The sequence below is a fragment of the Chenopodium quinoa genome, unplaced genomic scaffold (assembly GCF_001683475.1).
Source record: "Chenopodium quinoa cultivar QQ74 unplaced genomic scaffold, ASM168347v1, whole genome shotgun sequence".
NCBI lineage: Eukaryota > Viridiplantae > Streptophyta > Magnoliopsida > Caryophyllales > Amaranthaceae > Chenopodium > Chenopodium quinoa.
In genome coordinates this window covers 156,694-169,333 of record NW_018743466.1, presented here as the reverse complement: position 1 = coordinate 169,333, position 12,640 = coordinate 156,694, and positions in this window count along the sequence as shown.

Below are 12,640 nucleotides of genomic sequence, written 5' to 3'. Positions count from 1 at the left end.
ACCTCTTTTCTCCTCTTATGGCTTCCTTTTTTTTATGGATGAAAAGTATGCTTATTTGCGCTTGTTTTGATAATCTTTATGCATAATTTTATCATCCCCATGCTCTCGCGATCTTTGCTATCTTTTTCAGGTTCCATGGCGGTCCTAAGCACGGTAGGAGGCCCCTTGGCCAAGTATGGAGGCATGGACAAAGACAAGAGGAGCAAAAGGGAAGGAGAGGAAGCAAGAAGAGGAAGTTCAAGAGGAGGTGTGGCCGAACCTCTAAGAGGTTCGGTCTAACCAAGGTGTGGTCAAACTTTTGAAAAGTTCGACCGAACCTCCAAGGCAGTTTCAACCAAGTTTTCAGCATGTTTACAGGAGGGGTCGAACCAGGAAAGTTCGACCAAACAAGGATCAGGGAGGTTCGACCGAACCTACCCTGAGTTCGGCCGAACCTACCCTGAGTCCGACTGAACTTACCCAGAGTTCGGTCGGACCTTTTCCCGTTTCAGGTGACTTTTTGCGGAGCTTCCTAAGCAATTTTGTAAGGGGTATAAATAGATTTTTTTTTCTCATTAAAGAAGGAGATTTTTTTCAGTTTAGAATAGATTTTAGGTTAGTTTTAGGTTTTAGAGAGAGAAACTCTTAAAAATTTAGAGAGAGAAAGTGAGGAGCACAATGGTTTTCATGTATTTTGGATAATCAAATGAGGAATTTGAAGATCTCCACCTTATATCAATGAGCATTTCTTACTTTCTCTTCTCTTATTGCTTTATTTAGTTTCTTTCATTATGCTTGAGTAGTTTCCCTTCTACTAGGTGTTGAGTGAGGCTTTGTAATGATTATTTGAGTTATTTGAGATAAATTTGATGATAATTGTGTGATTAAATTGATTGAATTGATGTTGGCATGTTGTTTGTTTTAGATTGGATTGATCTCCCATGATAGCACACTTAATTGCATATTGGTTTTAGTTTGACAAGGGATTGTGAATTAGAATTGATATATTTGATTGCATTTTGGGTAATTTTCTTCTATGCACCTAGTCAATGAGGGATCTAGGCTAGGAATTTGAGAGATTACTTTTGAGTGTAGTTAATTCTCATTATAATTCTTTCTTTGCATGATTGATTATCAAATGGATTCTCATTAGCTTATTAATTGTTCTAAGGGGATATTTTCCCCTAGTAGAATTTATCATACCTTGTTCTTTATATGTGTTTTAGTGTAGTTGTAGTGTCCTTTATCCGTAAATCAACTTCGGCATAGCTTAGGCATTAGATTAAGAACAATCTAGCATTACCGTTCCTTGTGGTTCGACTCCGAACTTACCACTAGACTTGTTTAGGGGTTAGTTTTAGGATTTATAAATTTATTTAATTGAGTGTGGAATGTGCGACCGTTCCCGTCAAAATGGCGTCGTTGCCGGGGAACGATGTCAATGCTTGATTGTTTTTTATTGCTTGAGTCTAGGTCTTTGTGTATACTTTTATTTATTTGTTTATTTATTTTTTGTTTGTTTGATTGTTTTTGTTAAAAAAAATTAAAAAATGGCATGTTTCTCATTTCCTCAATATGATAATGAGCCTTTTTGTGATTATTTCAATAGACTTGAGGGACTTGTATATCGTAATTGTTATATTCTTTGGGAGGCTTCTGAGATTTGTTATTTTGGTTTGAATAAGCAAACTAGGGATATTGTTGAAAGCATGTATAATGGTGAATTTAAAGCATTATCAACTGATGATGCTTGGCATTTTTATGTATGGTTTGCTAGGGATGTTTACAATAAGGGTAATCATGTTTCTAATATTGATGTGCAATGTGTCGATTCTTCTAATGTTAGCATGCATTCCCATGATTTGTCACATGATCTCATTAGTGAACCTAGAACAAATGATTTAAACTCTATTTCCCCTATTGTTCATGATGATGAGGTGTATTCCAATGTTGATGAGCATGGTGTGTTTCATTATTCTTCATTATTTAGCATGCCTTCTTGTGATGTACCTTTTTCTCCCAATAATGAATCTTATATGCTTGATTGTGCCCCTCTCCCCGTGATGATGATTATACTCATCCTTCTAAAGTTGATGCTTACAATCTTGGTTGTGATCCTTCTCCCCTTGTTAACCCTCAATTTTCTTCATCCTGTGAGTGTCCGATTGATTATTTAGAATCCCTTATTAGGTGTGTTGAGCTTGATTCTACTTTTGGGCCAAGTAAGGAGTTGTTTTTAAATTCTATGAGAAGTCAATTGGAGATGATGAATAGGAGTGAAGAGCGTATTGAGGAGGTAATAAGGAGAAAGGAAGAGCTAGAAAGCCAATTGTCATCTTTGTTGCATGATCTTGAATCTTTCAAATCCCATGTGTGTATTGAAGATGATGATGATGATGTTTTTGTGCAATCAAAAGATTGTGAGGAAGACAACAATGAGCTTTTGAGTGAAGGAAAGAGAGTTGAGAGTGAATTAAATGATGATTTTATGAATCAAAACCCTCTTTCTTATTTTGACCAAGTGCATGTTTATGATTCCTCTATTCATGAGTATTTGGACTCATTTGAGATTATGTCCCATTTATTTTGTGAGGTTCAAATGAAAAATAATGACATTTTGAGTGAGTTCATTGAGAATGCTTCATGGGAAAGAGATGAATTTGAGATGAATTTGCATCCATTCATGCATGGTTTTGAGATCTTAGGCTTTCAGATTTCTAAGGGAAATGTTGTTTATCGTCGTGATAGGGAATTGGAAGATGAGCTTGTTTCTCTTGGAGATTGGTTGTTTGAGGGAGATGTAGATCACGAGTGTTCTTCTTTTGAGAATTCAATGATTAATTTTCATTCCCTTATTAGTGATGAGAGGCAAGGTGGTGAAAATGAGATCATTTGTGAGACCATTTCTCCTATCCCTCCACGTCATCATATTCCATTTTCAAGAAAATTTGATCATGTTCCCTCCTATCCCATGTCACTCCCTTCTTTTCTCAAAGAGCCTATTGGGGACCCTCTTTCTATTTGTGATCTTCAAGCTCCCCACTCATCGATTATTGAGGAAAAGGGTGATTTTGCCACCAAAAAACATTTTAAGGAGAGTTTGCCTTCCTTTTCTTTTTCTTCTTCTTCTTCTTCTTTTGTTGAATTTTCTTTTGATTCTTCTTCTTCTTTTTCTTGGCATCTCTCTCCTCATTTGCGTGCACTATCCTTGTTGCACGTTATCTTCCCGTCATTTTCCTACCTTCTTTCTTATGAAATGTGTAGTAGTGCATTTGATAAGCTCTTACGATCCTTGCAATATTATTTACTAGAGCGGTCAAGCTTGGACCTTAAGCAAGCCTTCTTCGGGAAGTAACCCGTGTTTATTGCTTTCATTTTTTTTTATTTTTAGAATAGTTTTTGGCCTCATGGAAATTTTTGTGTGCTTGGTGCTAGGTACATAACTTAATATACTCTTATGCATTGGTTTGGATCAAGAATCAAGGAAGTTTGACTCCACTTTTGCTAGCACATGGAAAACAAGATTCAATTTTAGAGGTAGTCGGCTTCAAGAAGGTTTAATTGGGTCATTTGCGGGTACTATACCCACCTAATATCCGGTAATATCCTTCCTTGCTCTTCCTCTAATGATTTGTGACTTGTTGGACATATGTTGGTTGGTTGGATGACTTTCTTTCTTTTCTCCTCCCATGGATTCTTTGGTTTAAAGTTTGAGCATGTTGCCTCATTCAAGCTTGGGGGAGGGTATTCTATCATGTTTGGTGGAATTTTGATTCATATATGCCATGCACATTTGTATATGCATTTCCATTTTCTTTATTTTGAAAATTCCAAAAAGATTTTGTTTCTATCAAGGCAAATTTGCAATGTGTTTTGTTTTGTTCTTACTTTTGACATAATACGCTTGGACTTGTATTCTTGAATGTCCTTATTCCTAAATTATAAAGGTATGCACGGTTTGAGAATGTGTTAGGTTGACTCTAGGATATGATATGCTAAGGTAGTTGTTAAGAACTTTGAGACCATGAAGCCCTAGTTCACTTGCTTGTGGTAAGATGGAGTTGCTCTCTATGGTGGATATGAAATCAAGAGTTAGTTATTGCTATCCCTAGTGAGGTAAATTGTTCAAGCCTTCATCATACTTTGTTGAGCGGCATATTTGGATCCTTGGCTATTACATTCTCGTATCTAGAACTTGACTTTTAGCTCCCAAGATCGCGACCGTGCCACTTTAGGGGATGACAAAGGAATTTCTCTTTTTATAGGATAGATTTTCTATTTTTGAGTTTAGTTTATATTTTCCCCTCTTGCTAGCCCTTTTGAGCCATATACCTTCTTTTCTCTAGCCACAATACAAGCCTTAAAGCCTTGGTTTCACTTTCTACCTTTAGTTTTGTGAAGCAATTTAGTTTTCGAGCTTGTTTTATTGTTTATGGTGCAAGTTTAGAATTATGAGTTTATTTGCCAAGCAAGTATGTGTTGTATATAAGTTTAAGCATAAAAGCAAATGCATTTTGAGAAAAAGTTGTCCAAAGTTAAAGAGGCAAGGACTCTTAAATGAAAAAAAAATGTCGAAAAAAAAAAGGTAAAAGAAGAATGAAAAGCACAAAATGATTTTGTTATAGTTGTTTTTTTTCCCTATTTTTGTTAGTTTGTTTTAAATAAGCTTGGGGGAAATTTATTTTATGAGCATAGTTGGTACTTTTGTTTTGGATTCGTTTGGATCTTGTGGAAAAAGTTCCACCCGAGCTTCACATGTAGGTTTACCACCAATTTCAAAAGTTTTCCACACCTTTACTCTCCTAGCCTGTGTATTACAACCTTGAAAGTCCTTTTGATCCTAGAGGGTTAAGTCATTTAGTGGTGGCAGGAAATAGGAATCAATCCTATAGAGCGAGTTTGCATAGCCAAGATGTTGGGTAACCTTCTCATGTTTTGAATTTCTTACTTATTTTCCGGTTCCTTCGTGGAATCATGAGAAGCTAACTTGAAAGTGGATTTGAAACTTGTAGAGAGGTTGTGGTTTGATTAGTTGGAACAAAAGGTGGAATATGTTTCCGTTAGTTCTCTATGCTTAGCATATGCTATGTTTCAATCAACCTTGGACATCTTAGAACGTGCATACCTTTATTATTTTTTTTAGAAAGATTGACATTCTTTAGTGCTTGTTCCATTGTAAAAATCCACTTAAGAACGCTTGTAACCTCTCTTTTACTTCAATTTATTTTATCTATTTGTTTATTGCTTTGCCTTGATTTTTGTCAAGAGTTATGGGTTAAACTCTTAGGATACCCTTACGAGAGCATACTCGTCCTCTAGAGCGATCTATGGGGTTTAAAGTGCTTGATGCATGCGCTAAATTCATCCGTGATTCCTACGAAAGTGAGTTAGTGTATATTCTTTCTCTTCTAGTTTTATTTTTTTTTTTAATTTTTTTTTAAAAAAAAAATACATCGTTTTCCGTTGTGTTTGTTTTGTTTTGCTCGAGGATGAGCAAAAGTTAAGTTAGGGGTGTTTGATGAGTGACATTTATGTTACCCTTAGGGGTAGTGTATTGGTCTCTTTTCTCCTTTTTTTCTTAGGTTTTTCTACCTCTTTTCTCCTGTTATGGCTTCCTTTTTTTTTATGGATGAAAAGTATGCTTATTTGCGCTTGTTTTGATAATCTTTATGCATAATTTTATCATCCCCATGCTCTCGTGATCTTTGCTATCTTTTGCAGGTTCCATGGCGATCCTAAGCACGGTAGGAGGCCCCTTGGCCAAGTATGGAGGCATGGACAAAGACAAGAGGAGCAAAAGGGAAGGAGAGGAAGCAAGAAGAGGAAGTTCAAGAGGAGGTGTGGCCGAACCTCTAAGAGGTTCGGTCTAACCAAGGTGTGGTCAAACTTTTGAAAAGTTCGACCGAACCTCCAAGGCAGTTTCAACCAAGTTTTCAGCATGTTTACAGGAGGGGTCGAACCAGGAAAGTTCGACCAAACAAGGATCAGGGAGGTTCGACCGAACCCACCCTGAGTTCGGCCGAACCTACCCTGAGTCCGACCGAACCTACCCAGAGTTCGGTCGGACCTTTTCCCGTTTCAGCTGACTTTTTGCGGAGCTTCCTAAGCAATTTTGTAAGGGGTATAAATAGATTTTTTTTTCTCATTAAAGAAGGAGATTTTTTTCAGTTTAGAATAGATTTTAGGTTAGTTTTAGGTTTTAGAGAGAGAAACTCTCAAAATTTTAGAGAGAGAAAGTGAGCATTTCTTACTTTCTCTTCTCTTATTGCTTTATTTAGTTGCTTTCATTATGCTTGAGTAGTTTCCCTTCTACTAGGTGTTGAGTGAGGCTTTGTAATGATTATTTGAGTTATTTGAGATAAATTTGATGATAATTGTGTGATTAAATTGATTGAATTGATGTTGGCATGTTGTTTGTTTTAGATTGGATTGATCTCCCATGATAGCACACTTAATTGCATATTGGTTTTAGTTTGACAAGGGATTGTGAATTAGAATTGATATATTTGATTTCATTTTGGGTAATTTTCTTCTATGCACCTAGTCAATGAGGGATCTAGGCTAGGAATTTGAGAGATTACTTTTGAGTGTAGTTAATTCTCATTATAATTCTTTCTTTGCATGATTGATTATCAAATGGATTCTCATTAGCTTATTAATTCTTCTAAGGGGATATTTCCCCTAGTAGACTTTATCATACCTTGTTCTTTATACGTGTTTTAGTGTAGTTGTAGTGTCCTTTATCCGTAAATCGACTTCGGCATAGCTTAGGCATTAGATTAAGAACAATCTAGCATTACCGTTCCTTGTGGTTCGACTCCGAACTTACCACTAGACTTGTTTAGGGGTTAGTTTTAGGATTTATAAATTTATTTGATTGAGTGTGGAATGTGCGACCGTTCTAACGCCCGTCAGGAAGCCTGACACGTTTAGCTTGAGCAGGAGAGAAAAGGGGAAAATAAGAAGATGAGCTATGTGGGCAACACTAAGGCTCGCTTAGTCCCACTTAGCTCATATCTTCGAGGGGGAGAGGAAAGGAGAAGACAACTAGACAATAAGCCCTTACGAAAAGAAGTAAGTAGGCACAAAAAGGACAAAGTCGCAGCATAAACAAGCTGAACGACATAAATAAGTCACAACAAAACAAGCTAAATGACAACTCACAAAATGACAAAGTCGCTGCATAAACAAGCTGAACGACATAAAAAAGTCACAGCAAAACAAGCTGAATGACAACTCACAAAATGAAAAGTCGCAGCATAAGTAAGCTGATCGACACAAATAAGTCTCAGCAGGGAGGCCCAACCTACGAGGCCCCACCAAATGCAATAAAAATGCTGCAACACTAAAAGATCTAGATACTACTAAGAAATGCATAGTTCCAGGAAAATGTGCAAACAATAAAATAAACAGCAGGCAAAGCAGCAGAACAAGATCAGAAAAAGAATACATTATAAGGTTGAACCCCTGCCCCCAGGGCAGAGTAAACATTCAGCAAGACAGTCGCAGGACAAATGAAGCTGAGCCCTCGTCCACCAAGACAAAGAAACACTCAGTAGGTAAAGTTAGGAGAACACAAATTCAAGTTAATCTGGGCAGACCCAGCAACAAAAGTCAAAGTATTCAGGAATTACACAGAGAAACATAATCTTTGGCAGCTATACACCCCAAAGATAGTAACAAAAACTACCTAGTTAAAAAAGATCTGGGTGAGGGAAACTCAGAGGAACCACTGGAGTAGGAGGGTGACAGCCGCCATAACCTTTATTGATCACTAGTCAAGGACTCCACACTAATAGTTGCAGCAACGTCAGGGCAGAGAGGCACCTCCAGGTTCAGCAGAGCCTGGTTGGGAATCTTGCAGCCAGCATCACGAGGAAAATCATTAGGGAGGTCAAACAAGCCAGGCTCACCTGCAGCTTTAACCTTATCCTAGAAAGCGCTGAAGCGAGCCTGCTGCTCCTCACCTTCACCATATAAGCTGCTAACGCACCGAGGCGCAACCTCCCATCCACCATCATGGCGATCAACCAATAGCTTAGCAAAAGCAGGAGAGAACGCAAAAGATCTGAGAGCCTTATTCCTAGCAGCTTCCAGCTCAACAGTATGTGCAGCTCGCAGATCTGCCATATCCGCCTCCAACGTCTTCACCCTGGCTTGAGAGGTCCCCAACTATTCCTCGCAGCTCTTCAACTTGGTCTGAGTGAGCTGAAATTCTCCTAACTAGAGTTGCAAGGCATCCGCCCTCTTCCTCAGCGGAGTCACCTCACTGGCCATGGCATCCCTCTCAGCTTGAGCTCGCTGGAACTCCAAATTCCTCTGAGAGAGAATTATGCCCTGATTCTGATACTCCTTCTCCACTAACAGCAGAGCGTTGGACAAATCTCCCACAAACATAACCAGGTGCAAGAAAAGTAGAGGAAGAGAAGGGTGAGCCAAAACGAGAGTTAACAAAAGAAGTTAACAAAATAAAATAAAAGTAAAATAAAAACAGTAGTAGTAGAATAAGCAGACAAGAAAAGAAAGGCTTAAACGAGAGAGAGAAAGACCGAAAGCAGAAACTAACCTTCTACAGGTCATGGCAGGCCATAGCAGCTGGGAGGCTGACTGAGCTACGCGTAGAATACGCAGGAAGACGAACCCCCTGAGTCAAACGGTACCCTAAGGTACCACCCTTCTGAGGGTCGTCCACAAATAAAGATTCATCAGCCCTCACATTCATTAAGGACCAAAAGGGAGCGTTCTCAGCTCCAGCAGGACAGAGTATGGGGTGTAGATGAACATCAATAGGAACCTCAGCAAACTCAATAGCCCCAGTGGGGCGGAAAGTCCCTCTAGTAGAAAGTGAGGTCGCGGACAAAGGATTCTCAAAGGCATCGCTCAAGAACTGGTGAACACAGCGGTTAAGTTCACTAAAGTTCTGAGTGTCTTCCCCACTAGCGTTCCCACCTGGAAGCCCAGTATTGGCAGATGTGGAGGCAAGAGGGTCTAGACCAGGAGAAGTGCGAGCCTTTTTCGCTTCTGGCTCATCTCCAGCAGGGGAAGAACACATCGGATTGTCTTTCAAGTCAGTCACTGGACGATCTTGCCGGTGAGAACCCCCTGCTCGGGAGATCCCACCCCGGGAAGCGCTTCGGAGTCGCCCTCTCAACCCGTACGGACGCGGCGGAATTCTAGGAAGCTGCATGATAGACTCATCAGGGAGCTTAAAATCAGTGGATGCAGCAGAAGGAATAGTAGTGTCCTTCGCAGCAGTAGTATCATAAACAAAAAAAGGAAAGAGAAGAACATGCTCAGCAGAGGAAACGAGTTTTTCACCCGCAGCAGTAGTCTCAAACCCCTTAGAGGGAAACTGGAGAACATTGTCAGCAAAATCATCGGCAGTAGCCTTTGGTTCATCAAAAGCTTGATCACGTTGCCTTTTGGCAGCAAAGGTCTGAGGTGCCACCAGACCGGAAGCCGCGACAGACTGCTTCTTAGGAGAAGCAGCAGGCGCCACTAACGCCTAAGAATCTGAAGCCTCCTTTCGAGGAGTAGGGCGAGTCTCACGCCTTCTCCTAACAGTAGAGGATGAAGGCTCAGGCTCAACACGGCTGGACCCATCGCGCTCACCAGTAGCTGTTGTGCCAACAACAGCCCGCAGCTCAGCGGGAGCAAGGTGCACCTCACCCTTCAGAGAGCCCGCAAACACCTCTAGCGTATCAAAAAGCTGAGGAGGATTCTCAGGAGTGGCGGTCTAAGAGTCCTTCCATTTATCAACGAGCCTGAGCATACGTTTGTCCAACTTGTCATAGCCTGAAAAGCAAAACGGCAGAAAAGTTAAATAAGACGAGGAAGGAAAAGAAAAGGCAGAAAGCAAAAAAACTTACCAGACTCATGCGTACGGCACAAGCGCATGGCAGAAAGCTGTTCATTGCCCACAATGTAGATGGAGTTGGGCAGCCAGACCTTGGGCAGGCTCAGAGGGGGGAAACGGTGACCCCGGCCATGTTGGAAGGAATCTCTATGAAGTTGCGCGGGGCAGCAAAGTTGGAAGGCACCCTCACCCAGAAGAACTTGCTAGTCCAGTTCCTAAAACGTCCAAGTTTTGGGTAGGACAAGACCGTACTCTCCTTGGGAGCAACATAGTACCACCCTGACTCAATCCTAGAAGCAGACCTCTTCAGGCTCATGAGAGACTTGAACAAGTGTAGGGACTCAGGATACCTTCGAAACCTTAGAAACCACAATTGGCAAATCAGGGTGTGAAGGGAAGTAAGGTGCACCAGAGAGATACATATATTGAAAGCGTGAAGCAACTTCTCTAAGGTGGGGTCCAAAGGAATCCTCATACCCAAATCTAGATACGAGGCAAACACAACAATATGACCTGAAGGGGGAGCCGATAACTTCGCACCATATGCGGGGAGAACCAACTTGTAACCCTCCCAAAAACCATAGAACCTTCTGCCCAACAACGGCCAGATCCAGCCTTTCAGCATCCTTGCGCCAACCGGAATCCAACACACAGTTCTTGGGCCCATAACACTTGTCATCCAGAAAGAATTCAGTTTTGCCCTCCTTTACGGGCTCCACAACATAAATGGGCTGACAGTCATAATATGAGCGGTCACCATGACACTCAATCATCCTGCTTGATTAAACTTCTGGGGAAGGAGATGGTGATGGAGTCCTAGTATTTCCACCTCGCACTACATAATGATCAAATCAATGCACTTTAGCCATGTCATCAAGCCAAACAAAACTGTTTAAAGGCTGAACATGGGGAATAGGGCTAACAAGAGACACATCAGGGGGATTAGCCTTGACAACATCAGCTAACGCTTTATGACGCATTGCGCGCAGCCTCAAGCGAGTAAGATGGGATTAAGGAATCCCATCCAGCGTGAGTACTCGCTCGCAATAAGGATCAAAGAAATCAAGGAAGGCCTGCGCTGGAAAGGGCGAAATGCACTGCCCTCAGCGGGACGACTACTGCCCGACCTAGACGCAGCAGCAGGAGTCGCAGCAGTACCCGTCCTAGGGTCGGCGGGAAAGATTTACACCAGACTAAGTCTGTCATAGTGTAAAGTACCATATGGTTCTCAAAAGCTGACATGTGGCTTTTGGGTGTTGTGGTTCCGTTGTATCTTCAGCTTGACATCTTTACTTTCTCCATTGGTTCCTCCTGAATCTCCCGAAAAAATGGGGAATCATCTGGAACAACCTGGATTCACGCTCCTTTGTCTTTCTCCGGGCTGGGTCCTCGCTCTGAGGTCGGTGACCTGCTGCGTGGGACTCGCTTCTCCGGGCTGACTCTAGTAGGGGTTATTTCCTCCACACTCCATTCTCGATTCAGGTTACGAGCTTCCAGCTCCAATACCTTCTTCCTCAGATGAATGAGCTCTTTCTGCTCATGGGTGAGGGTCGAGGACGCCGAATTTTTTGCTACGGGCTCTGCAACGGCCGCTGTCGGTGACGGACTTGCCCCCTTACCAATATTGGTGAGGACCGTAGTCATTGCAGCCAGCTGCTCCTTACTTCACTTAGAGAGGTTCTGCAGAATGGCTGGCATATTTACGGGCTGCTATTTCTAGGCTGCAGGTGCTGAAACAATGAGTTCGTTGTTCGCGCCTGTTAACAATATTCTGTATTTGAAAATGGAGCTGGATCCCACCGGGTCTACTGGTTCGACGCCGCTTTAGCAGTAGCTGATGTCGATCCGATGGGGTTGGATTTGTACGAGATGGTCGATTTGGGGTTTTCGGTGGATCCTTTTGGATCAATGGTTACTAGGGGGTTTTGGTGGTGTTTGGCTGGTCTCATTAGTTTTAGACATGGGTGTCTATACAGTTTTTTCTCCGGCCATGGTGGTTAGTTAACTAGTCCCTAGCTCAATTAGTGAACCTCAGGTTAGATGATCCTACCCTTCCTTCTAGCGCCAATTGTTCCAGGTGTGGATCCAAGGGTTCTGCTGGGTGAACTGGGTCCCGTCAACTACCTACACAAGGCAGCACACGTAAACTGCCCTCGGGGGTTGCTCGAGGAACCCCCCTCTGAAGCTTAAGTTAGAGAGTGTTTAGAGAGAGAAAGTGTACTTAGAAAGATGTAGAAAGTATGATGACTTGATTGTCTTACCCCCTTTCCGTTGTACTTTACCCTCTATTTATAGGCGTACCATCTCCTTCGTGGAGAGTTCAGCCTGGTCACGGGCTGACTCTGCCGGGCTAGTGAGCCCTCCTTTAATTGCTTTCTCGGCAGTGAGTGCGCACCCTAAGGGGTGGGCGATAGTTCAACGGGAGCTATCCTATACAACTAGCCCCTCTAGAGGTGGTATGAGGTCACTCATGCCGACTTTTTGCTTGTATGAACATTCTTCTTAACTGAGGCCAACTGGAAGGAATAGCTCAGCAGGAGCTATCCCCTACAACTAGCCCCTCAAGAGATGGCATGAGGTTCTTTTCATGCCAGTTATTCTGAGCGTGTAGCCTTATCGGCCATGACTCAACAGGTCGTCTGGCTGAATTAACCTGCACACTCCTAGCCCCTCAAGTCTCTAGGGTGTTGACGCACCCTAGAGACTTGGGAAGTCAGGTGCTGTTATTGTTGAGTTTGTTGCCGTATTGTTTGTATGGTAACGTTGGTTCCAGTCTTAAGAAATGACGATCTTGCAGAGAGGATT